The sequence below is a fragment of the Apus apus genome, chromosome 3 (genome assembly GCF_020740795.1).
Source record: "Apus apus isolate bApuApu2 chromosome 3, bApuApu2.pri.cur, whole genome shotgun sequence".
In the NCBI taxonomy this organism is placed as follows: Eukaryota; Metazoa; Chordata; class Aves; order Apodiformes; family Apodidae; genus Apus; species Apus apus.
The window spans coordinates 12,658,542-12,673,222 of record NC_067284.1 but is presented as its reverse complement, the minus strand read 5'-3'; the positions used below and the strand labels follow the sequence as shown (position 1 = coordinate 12,673,222).

General features: G+C 41.9%; 1 long non-coding RNA gene and 2 other non-coding genes across 8 annotated transcripts; all 3 read right to left on the bottom strand.

Annotated features, from left to right (window-relative positions):
* Positions 1-2,573: 2,573 nt before the first annotated feature.
* Positions 2,574-11,831, bottom strand: LOC127382769 (uncharacterized). Of its 6 annotated transcripts, none has more exons than XR_007889053.1 (5): positions 11,753-11,831; positions 9,943-9,998; positions 9,075-9,144; positions 8,455-8,541; positions 2,574-7,307 (listed from the first exon to the last, which is right to left on the bottom strand). It is a non-coding gene; the product is annotated as an uncharacterized LOC127382769 (long non-coding RNA). The 6 variants fall into 6 exon arrangements; XR_007889055.1 differs by lacking the exon at positions 11,753-11,831 and having other exon boundaries at positions 2,574-5,898; positions 6,328-7,307; positions 9,943-11,360; XR_007889056.1 differs by lacking the exon at positions 11,753-11,831 and having other exon boundaries at positions 2,574-6,393; positions 7,278-7,307; positions 9,943-11,357.
* LOC127383432 (small nucleolar RNA SNORD50) lies at positions 6,063-6,133 on the bottom strand. Its single transcript, XR_007889200.1, has one exon. It is a non-coding gene; the product is annotated as a small nucleolar RNA SNORD50 (small nucleolar RNA).
* On the bottom strand, positions 8,239-8,305 carry LOC127383433 (small nucleolar RNA SNORD50). Its single transcript, XR_007889201.1, has one exon. It is a non-coding gene; the product is annotated as a small nucleolar RNA SNORD50 (small nucleolar RNA).
* Positions 11,832-14,681: the final 2,850 nt, after the last annotated feature.

Genomic DNA, 14,681 nt, shown 5'->3' with positions numbered 1-14,681 from the left:
CCAGTAACAGGGGAGACTGTCTCAGCCAACCACAGAAAGCAGGCACCTCATGGTAACATTCTGTAGCTTGGCCCAAGGAAGAATATTTTCTATATTAATCACCAAATTTCTGAGAGGTAGATTAGACTGCATATGAAATAGACAGCCCAGGAATTTTTTAAAACCTCTTCATCATACTTCTATTGGAAGCTTTAGCAGAAGCTCAGGATGTTGGCTTCCAGGGCTGGATGCCAATTCTGCTGATACTTCTTTTGGCTGCTGCTACAGAAAAATGCTATCATCTTCACCTAAGTTCATTTCTGCCTTTTAAATGACTCTGAGGTGCCTGTTTCTTAGCCAGCCTTCAAGATAGTCAAGAAGAGAAAAGCAAGTTCCACAGAACCTATTTCTGCAGAATTGAGATCTTTCTGTACTATAAAGTAGTACAGTTGATTGTTAGTCCCGTTATATTAATTGTGAATAGGAAAGTACTAAAAGCTTCCACCTTTTTCTAACTCCTGCTTTATTGCCTAGAATCTTGCAGCACAGAGCACCCAGTGTCAACACCGAAGTGGGGAAGGAAGTATTTCCCTTCCACACCTGAAACAACCTGAAGCCCAGCTAGCTGTCATTCCTGATAGGTGTGCAATTTAGCTAATCAGTAACTCGTTATTTGCAGGCTCTGTCCAGTTTCCGAAGAGCAAATCACAGCTGTCAAATCACAAATTACAGGAACTGGTTTTGTTTTTATAGCTCAACAGGTGTTTGAATTTGATTATTACATGCTTGAGTCCCAGAGAAAATTTTCCTAGACTTTTTTTTCTTTCTTCCCTGCACTTAAGTTTAATATAGTATTGTTCTAATACCCTTTATGGGATGAATGCTGCGTGGATATGTAGTAGTCTCTTGTAATTTTGCCTTGGTTCTTGGGATATTTAATGCTTAACTCTTCTGGGGAAAGAAATACAGGACCAGGACAGGGGGAACGGGATCATTAGGAAGCTGGTGGGATTGGAGCTGAGGACGAGAGTGTAGTTTTGGACACCACATGCTGGAAAATAGCCCAAGCTTCCATAGATTATCTGGCCTTATATATAGCAATTGTAACTTCAGAAAAGACCAAAAAAACATTTTCCTATTTGAAAATCAGCAAAACTAAGATTTCCTGGTTACGCTTCAGTGAAAAAAAATCACAACAAAAAAACCCAAACCAGCCTTTAGGGTAGGTAAGCAGTGAGACCAAGAGGCAAAACATCTCCAGGGGCACCATCTCAAAATAAATCTCTTCTTGGCAGAGCTTTTTCTCCTCTTACTGTAGATGTGGACACAACAGTGTTATTATAGGCAACCATCCTGCCAAGTAGCTTGTTCCTTTGTGAGTTAGTGCAGTCAGGTAACAGCCATCACAAAGACAATGGTCCTTACACCACAGCTCACTAATGACATACTGTGGTAGAGGAACTTTTGAGAGGGTCGAAGTATGACACCACCCAGGATGTCACAGCCTCAGAACTACTGCCCTGTGGCCAGAGGCTGGGAGGACAAGGAGTCTCATTTCTGAGGGCAGGAGTTAGGCTGTTATCACTGCAGAAGACTTAGCAGTGCAGATTTTGAGCACAAAAATCTACTTTTGACAGCTTTTTTATTCCTTTGGTGGAAGATCTTTCATTTGACAAGTATTTGACTTTTACTCTTCCAGTATTCTAAGACTCAATTCACACTTTAAAACTCTTTAATATCCAGATACCCTGATTACTAGTCTTACATGCAAGGGCTGCTCTTTTCTTACAGGACTATCTTCTCTTCCTAGGCTAGTCATATCCAGCATGGCTCATAAGGGGGCTACACTCTTATAAAAAATATATCTCTCAGTTGCTACCATTGTTCAGTCTTCCTTTCCTAACTAATAAACTAAAAATAACATTAATCTCCCAGGAGAAAGTATTCATACTATTTCCAGTCTTCTTGTCATAGCAGTTAAAAACAAAAGGCCTCACAGCCAACCCTGCCAAAGGGCCATCATATGAAGATCCCTTTACATAAAAAAATAAAAGGTTCTCAGCAGGCCTACAGCCTGTACCCCAAGTTAGCAGAAACTATGTTGAACAACTAATTTTTCACTAGCTACAGAACTTGTCAAGTGCATGTAAAAGATGACAAGCCAATTCTTACAAATGCAAAAATATGTTTAAAAAAACTCACTGTTCCTACCCCGTTAAGTTTTTTTGGGGGGGAACATTTTCAGCACTGTTTATTATAAAATACTATTTTAAGATGTTCTGGAGCCAACTCCTGTTCCTGCTGTTAAACTTACTTTACGTTGTGGTTCATAATCTGTAAAACAGGAAGAGGGGGAAGTATCAATTCCCACACACCAAACTTTTGTGCTTGCAATAGCAAATAGGTAACAGAATTTTCAAAACCAAAACTACATAATCCAACTATTTTCGGGAATTGTTTATTCTAAGATACACTGGGGAACAAACGAGTACACTCAGAACTGTTTAAGACTGTAAGACCAAATCACATTAATAACTACTACTCATTGCATTTCAATATTGCATTTTTCTGACGGAGCACAAGAAAACAAGACAGTGAAGCAATTAGCTTTATTTTCTGCTGCAGAAAATGACATAACTATTAGACAGAGCTGACACACAGTATAAGCTTCAGATGTTTCTTTCAGAACTCCATGGTATCTGCAGACTCCCTGACTCAAAAAAACAAACTACTAAGTTATTTCCTCTTTTGCCAACGTGACATGAAGTACACAGATTTAATGGTAGCTGTATATTCCTCCTCTTCACTGATCTTAAGACCATTCAAAAAGGCAGACATTACTTTTCAATCACCTTATCAGTTTCATAATAAGGTCTAAGCACTTTTTTTTCAGTCCATCTCTTCCTAGCTTCTTTCCACATATATAAATGACTGAACTTTATCTTAGGACAGATTTTAATCATGCTTCACCTCCCACCATGAAACTAGGACTGTCTTTGCTGGGACAGTGTTCCTTCAGGTACTGAGAACGTATCACAGGAGAAAAAAGTAGTGGTTATTGGTCTGGTAAGAAGCCTGAAGTCTAAGTACAGATCAGTACTTCAAACTTTCACCTACAACATAGCTCAGTTGAACAGTAAAGCTGACCTACTAGTGTGGCCTTAACTGGACTCCACTTATCAGTGTTTTGATCAATGTGAGAGTCAAATGCAACATTTGCTTTAAAGAGGAAAAAACCTTTTACTTCAAGCCCCTTCTTAGCCCCCCCTCCCTGCAGTTACTAAAATGCATACTACTTTATATATTTTACAGCCTACATAACATTCATGTTTCTCATCTTTTTAAACAGAAGTTGTAATTGCCAAGTAGTACTAAAATAAAAATGAAAATCCCCTCAGGAAATTCCCAAGCAAACTGCTGGACAAGCTCTCTATACTTCTCCTGTTCCTTATACTGGTCATCCTCAGACAGAATACTGAGCAAGGCAGACTTTGTGCCACTCAATACAGCCATTCTTCTGAGCATCAAACACCACTTTGTCCTCTGGAGCCTGCAGGAAGTTTGAGACAATGGCAGAGAAGTACTGTCTTCATAGCCCTGATAGCTCAACTGGACTATCAACTAAAAAGCCACGATGCTAAAAGAAAAATTGAATTAATAATTTTAATTTTACTTTTTCAGTTTATATCCTCCAAGAGAAACAGGCAAGGGCAGACAAGAGAAAATGCTTCCAATACTGGTTCTACTAACAAAAAGTACAGAGAATATAAATTATTAGACACACATTTACACAGCAAATGAAGGCCTCCACCTGTACTCCACTCACCTGAAATTAACATTGATCTATTGAATTAATACCAACTTAACTAAAAATCTGTCCTCAGAACAGTGGGAGAGGGTGTGCAGAAAAACTGTTGACCCAAAGACAGGGTTAAATAGTCCCCAATATAAGAGTATCTTTCCTTGGGCAAAGTCTAACACTGCTCTCTCTGCTGTGTCCATGCTCGACTGTCTTAAGGAGTCTCTCTTTCTCTACTAACTGTTCTTTAATTTCATTGCCCATTTTTAATTGGTAAAAATGCAAACCCAAGCTTTATAGAACATTTGTTCAGTTAAGGGCTTGCCTGCATGAGGAGGCAGGAACCCCACTGAAGCTGGCACACAATGCAGCTGCAGCCAAGGCTGCATACTTCTCTGCTGACCAGTAGCCTGACCACACAGCTTATGCTGAAATTTCTGCTCGCTGGAATCTGTTCCTTCAAGCAGGCTTCACACCAGCAAATGCTCTCACAGAGCAGTGGGGGTGCTGTGGCAAGACAACCACTGCTAGCTTAGTTTCGCTCCCTTGCAACTGTTGATAGCTCATCTCCACTGGCAAGACAAGTTCTTCAGCAGACAAAACCTCTCATCTTAATGAGGACCTCGTGACTTTCGTGGTAGCATTTTTGCAGAGCTGCCCTTTGCTGTGGTTAGGAGGTACTTCTCTTGCTTATAAGCACCACTCATTTCACTCAAAAATGGCTGCTTTTTTTTGCTCAGTTACTGATACATGGCAATGTTCCAAAAGTTTGCCTAACCATCAATTTCTTGTCCACGCACTCCTGAAATTTGGTCAGATCCTTAAAAGTGTATTTTAACAGTCAGATGATACTTATTTTTGACAGTCCCAATGCTATTTGCACTGCTTTGCACTTCATACTGCTTACAGAAAACCAGGCTTTTCATGGAATTAGTCATTTAGAAATAGACATATTCCATGAACTATAGGAATTCCTCCAACTCTTGAGAGCTGCTGACATTGCAATGGTGTCATTTTTGCTGAAGACTACAAGGTAGCTTTTCTGTATTTTGGTGCATTTTGACATGATTCATTAACTGTTGCTCTATTACTTTTTAAGGTATTATGCCATTCCTGTGCCTGTGTTTCTCCCTTCCTAAAGCATTTCTGACAATTAGGTTTGAGAGTCATGCTTTAAGACAGATTGCATCTTCATGTACATAATGATTTATCACTGAAATCCAATTTACTTGGCAACTACTTTAAGATCCCTCATTCCTCTGTGGAAGAGTGCCAGTTTGCTGATTACAGCAAATATGCTGTTACAGTGATACGGCATTGTTAGTTTTTAAAGAGACTGCTCAAAGCACAAGTTCCACTGTGTGTATTCCCTTCTTCCACTACTGATCACTTTTCCCCACACAGCAAGCAGGCAACTTTGCCAGTGTATTCCTAAAAGGGCAGTTCCACTGTTGCAACACTGGCCTTTTCGTGCTGAAGTGAACCATAAAACCCCAGTTCCTCTCTCCCTCACTAGAAACAGACACAAGCTTTAGACCTTGCCTTTTGTGTAACAACTTTCTCCTCTTTACACTTGAATTTCTTTTTTCCAAGTGTTTCATGTTTATGCTTCCACACCAACATCACCTCATCTACTTCCTCCTGCCTCCTGGGTGATGCTATCTCAGATAAGCACACTACTTGGTTTGAACTGGGTACCTACCTTTGTCTTTACAGGGCCTATCTGCAAGTTCCCGTGTTTTGAGTTATTACAGATCTTCTGTGTCAGCAAGTCTGAATACCCTGATGATATTTTAAAAGGGCAAATACTCTCACAGGTTCTTCCATGTACTGAAACATGACATTTGTTTCCCTAATATTTCTGCTGTCCTTCCTACAGAGGGCAGTTCAATGTTTTGAGGACAGTGCTATTTTAAACATGCAGAGACAGTGATTTTGGTTCACATGCAATTTCTGAAAACAGTATTAGCTCAGCAAGATTGCAGCAGCTGCTGCAGCAGGCTTTAAAAAAGCATGGCATCCCACTCCAAGCCACAAAAACTCTTCAGGCATCACATTTCCTTCCAGTTACAGATCATCTGCATTTGTCAGGCAGCTCTTGACAGTGTTCCAAGCCATCACTAGAAAAAGAAAACATGGTCTCAGTTAATTTGAGAAATAAATTTCAATTTGCAACTAAGCACCCAACTCTTTGTATACATTATAGTGTTACCATTTCTGTAAAAACCCTAACACCCAATAGACATTATACTTTTCAGAAACTTTTATGAAATCTTTTGGTCTCATCTCAGATTCCGGATCCGTATTAAGTTTTTCAACAAAGAATTCAGGTTCGGGATAGGATCATCACAGATGAGACAAATGCAATGAAGAAAACTAGATTTAATAGAGATGTATTGTTTTTCTATAGCGTTTGATTGCAAAAAACCCCTGAACATTCTGTAGTCCTTTGCCATGTTTAAAAAACATACTTATTTAAGACTTTTCATGTAGCTATGAAGTGTTCTTAAATTCCAACTATGTACAAATTAAATACTATACCAACTTACCATATCAACTGGTTAATTACTGTATTAAGTATATCAACAACTGCCACCATACAGAAAATTCCCAAACTGTAAGCAAAACAAAAACATGTCTAGAAGCTTTTCAATTACATGCCTGAATAAGCTAAAAGCATTTGTTCCTACATTTCTGACCATATTCCTGTCCAAGAAAGAGACATTTATTAGTTCAGAAAAATCCATCCATTCATCCATCACTCAAAATACAACTTGTCATCTAGTCTCTCATACAGAGCAAGCTCCATTACTAAACATGTGTTGGATTAGTACTCTGAAAGGTAACTTAACAGTGCAGTCATACCACTGTAGATTAATTTTGCTTCTCTTCCCCAGGTATCTCAACTTGGCTATAAACTATGATAGGCAACTAACCAAACATAACTCCCCCTCTACTATTGGAATCAAGTTAATTTGTGAGAATTAGCTAAAATCTGGTTCTCAGCTTGTATCAAAACATTAAAAACTCAAGATAAAATCCACTAACAGGCAAGCAACAAAAAAACTTAATCCAGATCACATTCTTCTATGTACAATTGTCTGTCAAGCAACGTGAAAACAACTGCCTCTTGAACTAGAAGTTTAAAGAAGCAGCCAAGATAGATTAAATGTTTCACCCTGTTTTCCATAATGCTGATACACAAACCCCACCTGATGTTAGAGCAGCCTGAACTCAGGAGTCAGAGTCACACATTTTTCATCAAGCTATCAATCTGATTTGGGATAAGTTCTTCACTGATCAGACATACTAATGTTTAAGCATTACTCCCACATCAAGCTTTTAAATTATTCAAGGACAGCTTGGATGGGGCTTTGAGGAACCTGTTCTAGTGGGAGGCGTCCCTGCCCAAGCAGGGAGGTTAGAACTGGGTGATCTTTATTTAAGGTCCCTTCAGCCTAAAAAATTCCATGATTCTATGATTTATTTGCCTTCATACCTTTAACTGAGAAGCAGCCTTCAATCACCCCTGCAAAGACATAAAACATACTGGTTAGTTACACTACCAAGGCTTGCTACTTCCAGCTTTTCCCTAGATCACCCAAACAAGTCACTCCAATTCCTACTTGTCATGCTGCCTGTCTAAACAATAGTGTTTTATAGGTAGTACTGCTGCACAAGAAGTTCCACTCCCACATTTAAACTTCATTTACTGGGACAAGGCCTTTTCTTCAAAAGAAACTGCTGGTAGTTAGAAATTTATAGATGTATTAAGACAGGAATATTAGAACCTGGCTTCATACTTTAGATTTCAGCTTCTTAAACAAGAACACCCTGTGGATATTCATGAACCAGTGAATTTTAAGTGAATTCCATTGAAAAATTAAATTAAGAACTTCATTCTTAGGTCAGTATCACTTAGGTAAGTGTTCAGAAGCATGCTTTTTGCCTGCTGCAAGTATGATGTCATACTAGGCCTTCTGAATTAATTTAACTCTGGAGCTGAAACAGCTTTAATATAACTAGAATTCGTTGAAACTTACCACTGAATTTCACCTTTAATCATTAACATTACTTTTCCTAAATGCTCAGCTCTGAGTCAGCCCTAAGTTAACAGTACTTTCTAAGAGGATCGAAGTGTAAATGTCATCATTAGCTTTCAAACTCCAGCAAAACTTCCTTACCAGGGCACTTTAATAGCTGACTATTGTTATTTAACCCCTCTGAAACAGAATACCTTGAATTATAGGGGTCTAACACTTCCCCCTCTCTCTGCTTTTTGAAGATGTTAGCTTTTGCAACAGCAAAATCCATGTGAACATGGACATGGGAAGAGTTTAAATAATGCACCAACATCCTGCTTCACAACCTGGAGCATGCTTGTACACTAAAGGTAACACCACCTGGGATAATGACTGAAAGATTAAGTGACTTTTGAACAAACTGTTTTAAGTGGTTTCATCTCAGTAGCCAGATCCGTATGAAGTTTCTCATCAACATATCAGGTTTGGCAGTTTCATCATGATTCACCACTTAAATATTAGTGACTGGGAATTGCAACACAATTCCTGCACTCATATATTCCACAAAATACACTTTATGTCTTTCAAATGCAGATGTACTGAAAGAGGAATACATTACAAGGAAGAAAAACTCAGCTGCTTTCTCAGTATTACCTCTCTCTGTTGTACTACAGTTGCCAGGCAGTTTCTGATCAGGATGCCCGATTCCATTATTAGAAACTCTTCATGGTATTCTAGAAACTTGAGTAAAAGAATCAATTACAACATGTTAATGCACAATATAGCACAACCCATTAGGAACAATCAAGTTTTTATCCCCTTCGCTCCCATCTATTGGTTCTAAGCATTTGAGCCATATTAAAAAGAACACAGAACCCAAAGTTACTTCTTAACATTTCCAAAAAGGAGAGAATACCAACTACACTCTCAAAAATATTAATATTTTAATTAACAATTTTCTAATGTCCCTTGTTTTCTTCACCTAAACACTTTCTAATACTAATGTCCCAATAAAGCACAAATTCACAATTAAAAGCCATTTGAGGTAACCCTTGCCAATTTAGCATGAACACCTCAAATAGGCATTTTACCAGCTCCTCTGTGACTCAAATAAACTATTTAATAACTCCCCAGCCTACGCAGCTCTAGATGTCAGTCATGCTTGAAGTAAAATACCTCAATTTTAAATCTAATGATACATCTACAAATATGAACATACTTCAATTTTTCTCATCCACTTATCACATTAATGTAATTGACAATTCAAAACATACATAGCTTTCAGGAAAATCCACTTGTATGTACCAAGTATTCTTCTACTTCTGAGGATGCTTCCATGAAGGGCTAAAATTGAAATTAAATAAAAATTACTTTTTAATGTAGAAAACATCTTGTCACTATAGTCTAGCATCGTTTCTCATGTTACTATATCAGAAAGAACCACCAACCACTAAAAATTCACTCATTCATAAAAACAATTCAATATTGGTCTAGAAGAGTCTTCAAAACCTGACAAATTGAAGTTTTGTATACCCTGGATTGGTTTGGGTGCTTTTGTAACCACTACAGTGTCTGAAGAACCAAGACATCCAATATTCTATTTCCAAAATATGAATATATATGAGCAACCATGCATTTACTCAAAATGCAATACTGCTATAAGTCCATAGTTTGCAGGATCACTGCCTCAGTCATTATGTTCAAATATGGCCAGGTATGTAGATTCATATCAACTCCAACAGACATCCAAGGGCAAGCAGCTAACTTGCACCACATCCAAAATCAGTATAATTTAGCACAAGTGATTTATCACATGGGTTTTCACAGTTATTTAAATGCCACAGCAAAAGAAATTAAACTAGGAACTACCCCAGGGGCCAACCATAACTCACATAAGCCTCCCAACAAGTTACTTCTCATCAGTTTGATGGCCAACTATGAAAATGCACCTGTTTTTCCTTTTTGTTTCACTCAGTAGCTACATAAAGGGGGAAAAGCCTCTGGCACTTCACAATTCTGTACTTTTAATAGACAAAAATATGGAAACCAAGTAAGAAATTGAAGCATTTGTTATTGTCATCGATTATAGAAATGTAGTGTTACTTCTAGAACAACAAAATTTAAAAAATTCTGAGCCCTTACCTTAATGCTTCTGTACAACATATTAGACACCACTGAAAACTTCTGCTCCACCATACCTAAAAACAAACAGTAAACAAACTTAACACTTGAAATCAGTAGATTCTTATTACCAGGCCACTACGTTACACATATTGAGACAATAATCATCAGTAACAATCAGCAATCTCTGAAGTCTCAGAAGCAATATATGTCTTAAGTTGGCAGGCCTTTGAGGAAGCAGCCAATACAGCCAAGTTTCATTAGCAAGGAGTTATGAGTTACACCTACTTGAAAACCTGTACTACAAGCCAAGTAGCAGTAACTGCATATACACACTAATAAACTTGAGCCCAAAGGATTTTTAATGAAAATTCATAATCTCAACATTTCAGTCCTGTAAGTATAAACACTGATGTTAATTGGTTTAGATAACTTCTTTAACCACCTAGCACGTATCAAAACCTACCAACTCAACCAAAGAAGCACATTACGATTTGTTTTGTCATATATATACAATACTCAGTAACTTCCAGCCATGTTTCTGACTGTGCACTGGATAGATCAAATAAATGTAGCAATCCAATAAAGACCACTCATTAATAATCTTTTGTTTCAGATCATAAAAAAAAATTAAGATATGGAAGGTCTGGAGTTAAGCTTGTTTTTTTACACCAAATAATGAAGGGTTACTAATGGCTTGTAAAAAATTTTAAAATTTTATTATTCAGTAATCTAATCTGTGACTCAGGCCATCATTAGACAAGGTAATTCAACACTGAATGAACAGCTTCCCATATGAATACAACTATCTCCTCGTGTCTGCTTGCAGATAAGAACCCAGAACCCTGGCTGTATTTCTTTACTGCACTGCTCATTCTTCCAGAAGGACTAGGGCTCAATGACACGAGAATCACAAGCGGGGAATAAAGACATTGAAAGGACAAAATAAGTTTGTGGGTTTATTTTTTTTTTTACACGAATCAAGGTCCTTTTATTTGGCCATTTCGCTGCCTAAGGAAAAAAGGGAAAACATCAATGGATGTTAAAAGCAATCCCACGACTCACGTTAAAAAAGCATGCGACGGTTGGGGCGTCTGGGATTTTTGGGGCACAATACGTGGGTTTTGCAGCTACTATATTAAAAACCAACAAACAAACAACACCCCTCCTGTTGTGGGACAATTCCACGAAGCCCGACGGCGGAACCCTCTGAAACTCCGCACAGGAGGCTCAGACCTGCGCACCAGCCCCACGCCAAACGAAGGAGGCAACTCCGCCCTTGCTCAAGGAGCCCGAACTTCTCCCTCCAGCACCTCAAGACCCCCATCCTGACGTTTGGGCCGACTTCCTTCCGCAGCATTCGCAGCCCTAACCGCAACGACGGCCCAGTCGCTCGCAGGGGGCCAGGGGGGGCCGCTCCCCACCCCAGCAGCCCCCGGAGGCACCGGACGAGCCCCCCCGCCCCCCACAGCCCCGGGAGCCCCGCCGGGCACCGCCCGCGCTCCGCCCCAACGGGACCCGCCTCCCAACCCTCCACCCCCGCCTGCCCCGCACCGCGGGACGCGGCTTCCCGCCTCGCCCGGCACCTGCCCCGCCGGGACCCGCAGCCCGCCCTGCCGCCCCCCCAGCCCCGCGGCTGCTTCACGCCTGGCCGGACCCCCCCCCAACCTACGACCCTCACCGCCAGCTCCCGCCTCAAACGCCACGCAACAGGGCTACTACCCAGCAGCAAACGGCCAGCCCCGGCGCCCCTCCAAGCGAGCGAGCCAGCCCGCCCGGGAAGCGCCGCGCACGCCGCAGCCCCCCCCCGCAACCTCACCCGCAGCCTCACCCGCAGCCCCCGGCGCTCCGCAGCAAAAGGAAGAACAAGGGCCCTCTCGGCGGGTTTTATAGCTCCGCGGCGGGGTGGGCAGGAGGCTGGCCCCGCCTCTCTCCCCGGCTGCCGCGGGGGCGGGACGACGCGGGTCTCGCCCGCCTTTCTGCGGCTGCTCGGCGCGGCCCTCCCGCAGCCGCGGGGGCTGGTGCGGCCTCGGTGCCCGCCCTCGGTGCCCGCCCTCGGTGCCCGCCCCCGGTGCCCGCCCCGGCACGGGCAGGGCTGAGGGGCGGGGGCGGCAGGCGGGGCCGGGCTGAGCTCTGGCCGGGGCGCTGTGCCCGGAGGGGCCGCTCGAACCCGGCGTTTGGTGCGGGTTCTGTTCGTAGGTTTTTGCGTTGCGGCGTTTTTGCGTAAAAGGCAGAGCTGGCGTGGGAAGGCAGAACGTTTTTTCCGCTGAGTACTCGTTTCTTATCTCTTGAGCTGCTGTTTGCTAGAGCTCCACCTGGTTAGCCCTCTATATCTACGCCTGGATGTTTCGACTTCATCTCTAATGAGGTGTCTTTGAAACCTGAACCGCACACGCGCCCTTTCCCTTTCCCTTTCTGGAAGGAGCGTGCAGCGCTGAGAAATCTGCTCGCAGCCGCCGCAGGCAGGAAGCTGCCCCAGTCCCAGCACAGCTTTAGCCACGGAGAGCTGTGCGGTTGCACCTCGGTGAGCAGCGTCCCGCTGAATCCGCCTCCTGTCCTGCCGTGGAAGTGCCGAGGGAAGCAAGCGGAGCAGGGACCTGAGCTACACGGGGGGTGGCAGGAGCACTGCAGCCTAGATGGTGTTTAAACTGATGGGGAACCACATCCACATCCTCGTATTTATAGAGCTTCTCACTTAATATTTATAGATACTAAACGTTTTTGTGTGTGTCTGGATGTTTATTGAGAGGTTTACTATACCAGTCAGCTTAGTTGAGGAGATCGAGAACAACGAGGAAGGGTGAAGAAAAGCTCAGATAGTAGTTTGGTGTTTTGACAAGAAATTTTTAAGAATGCTACAAAAACTGGTGGTCCATAAGATAGGGTCTCAATGGAAGAGTCTAACTATTGGGAGTGGATAAGGGAAGTCTAGAAAAGTGAGTTGTAAACTGCTAATCTATCTGGTAATTTTATTCCTAAAATTAGTGAGATTAATACTACCAGGAAAACGAAATAGTTGACAAATTTTAGACACATTTTCTTCTGCTATCCACAGCAGAAAATGACACTTTCCCTCTTCCACATTGTGTTTGACCCATCTGAAATCATCTGGACTGCAACCAGGGTGACCCTAGCAGTAGACTGCAGCCTGCAGCCACCCCACTGCCTTTCCTGCTGTAGAGGCATGAGGATGAAGATCTACAGGCTCCTTTTTCTCTGCACTTGCTTGAGCTGCTGTTTCTGTAGGAGTGAGAACACAAAGCTATCAGCATCAGGGAATAGTTGCTAGTGCATCAGGCAGGTTCAGCAGCTGAACTTGGACAGAGGCAGACAGTTTATGCCATTGTTATCTACCCGTGTGACCTGTTCAAAAGGCCCCAACACTGATGTTTGCCACATGGCACTGAAAATGTTAACCCAGCCTTCCTTATTGACATCAGGGCTAAAGATAAGCAAAGTAATCACGACCTTTCTACAGCAGACTGGAGGGCTTTTACATATGTTATTTTTTTGAAGAATGAGGTATTTTCAGGGGGAAAAATAGACAAATAATTTAAGCCCAAAGTATATTACATAAAGTATGAATGAGTGCTACTTTGGTTTGTAGTTGATAATAAGAAAGCTATAAATCACAGGTGACTAAAGGCTTGTCCAGGGCTGTGGAGCACTGCTCTGTGTTGTGAGCTTTGCAGGAGAAACAAGGATGTGCACTTACCACAGGGAGCCTTGCAATGTTACCACAAACTTTTGTCATTTGGCCAAAGAAACACCCCACCTCTCAGTTAGGTCGTAGAGTACAGTTTCCTAGCAGTGCCTGAATGCACATTGTGTGCAAACTTATCTCCAAAGTGCCTCGTATTTCTCAGTATCGTCCCAGTCTGCTAGCACTGGACAAGCTCGTGGGTCAAGTGAATTGCATCTTTATTTAGGGAGGCAACTGTTACAATTACGTGGATGAAAAAAAGTTAACTAAAACAATATAAAAACATGCACCGCAATTGCAGGTTGTATTTAAAAGTAAGGTTCTTTCTCAGCTGCCTTTACCCTCCTTCAGGCTTCCACATCTAGAACCTATATGCCAGGTGTCTGGATGAGAGTGCAAGCTGTGGAGCAGCGTCTGATCCTCAGACTGCACTCCCTGGAGAGATCCAAAGGATAGTCTGAGCTGTAGGCCTTGTTGCCATAAGAGGTTAGTTTACAGATGAATCACTTCTGGATTTAGCTCACACACAGCTGCACATTCATCCACAGTGCAAGCACTGGCAGAAGCGAGTGCTGGTTGTGAGCTACTGGGAGGGTACTCAGTTGCCTTCTTGAGGCATAAATATATGCCAGCCTAAGAGGCTGGTGGTGTGGCTACCTCCAGGGCTTTTCAGCTCTAGGCAACTCTCTCCAAGTTATCTTTTATTGTTTTAAATAATTCCTTTCTCTTCTTGTTCTTTCTCTTTACTTCTGTCTCCCCCCACTTCCCTTCTGTTCCTATTTTAAGTCTGGCTTCCTGGATTTTCTCCAATAGCTTTGCATCTTTGATGACTCACATCTCCTGGTTTGGGATTGTTACCAGTGCATCCTTTGGGATGCTGAGTTCCCCTGCCCTCTCACCTTCCCAGCAGGAAGTCTATTGTATGCAGCTCTAATTTCTTCCTTCTCAGAACAGATAGCATTCATTGTAAAATCCTGAGCTGACTTTACCGTATTTCACATTATGCATCATAAAATCCATGAGTTGGGAAGCAATTTCATTTAGCTTAATATTTTGG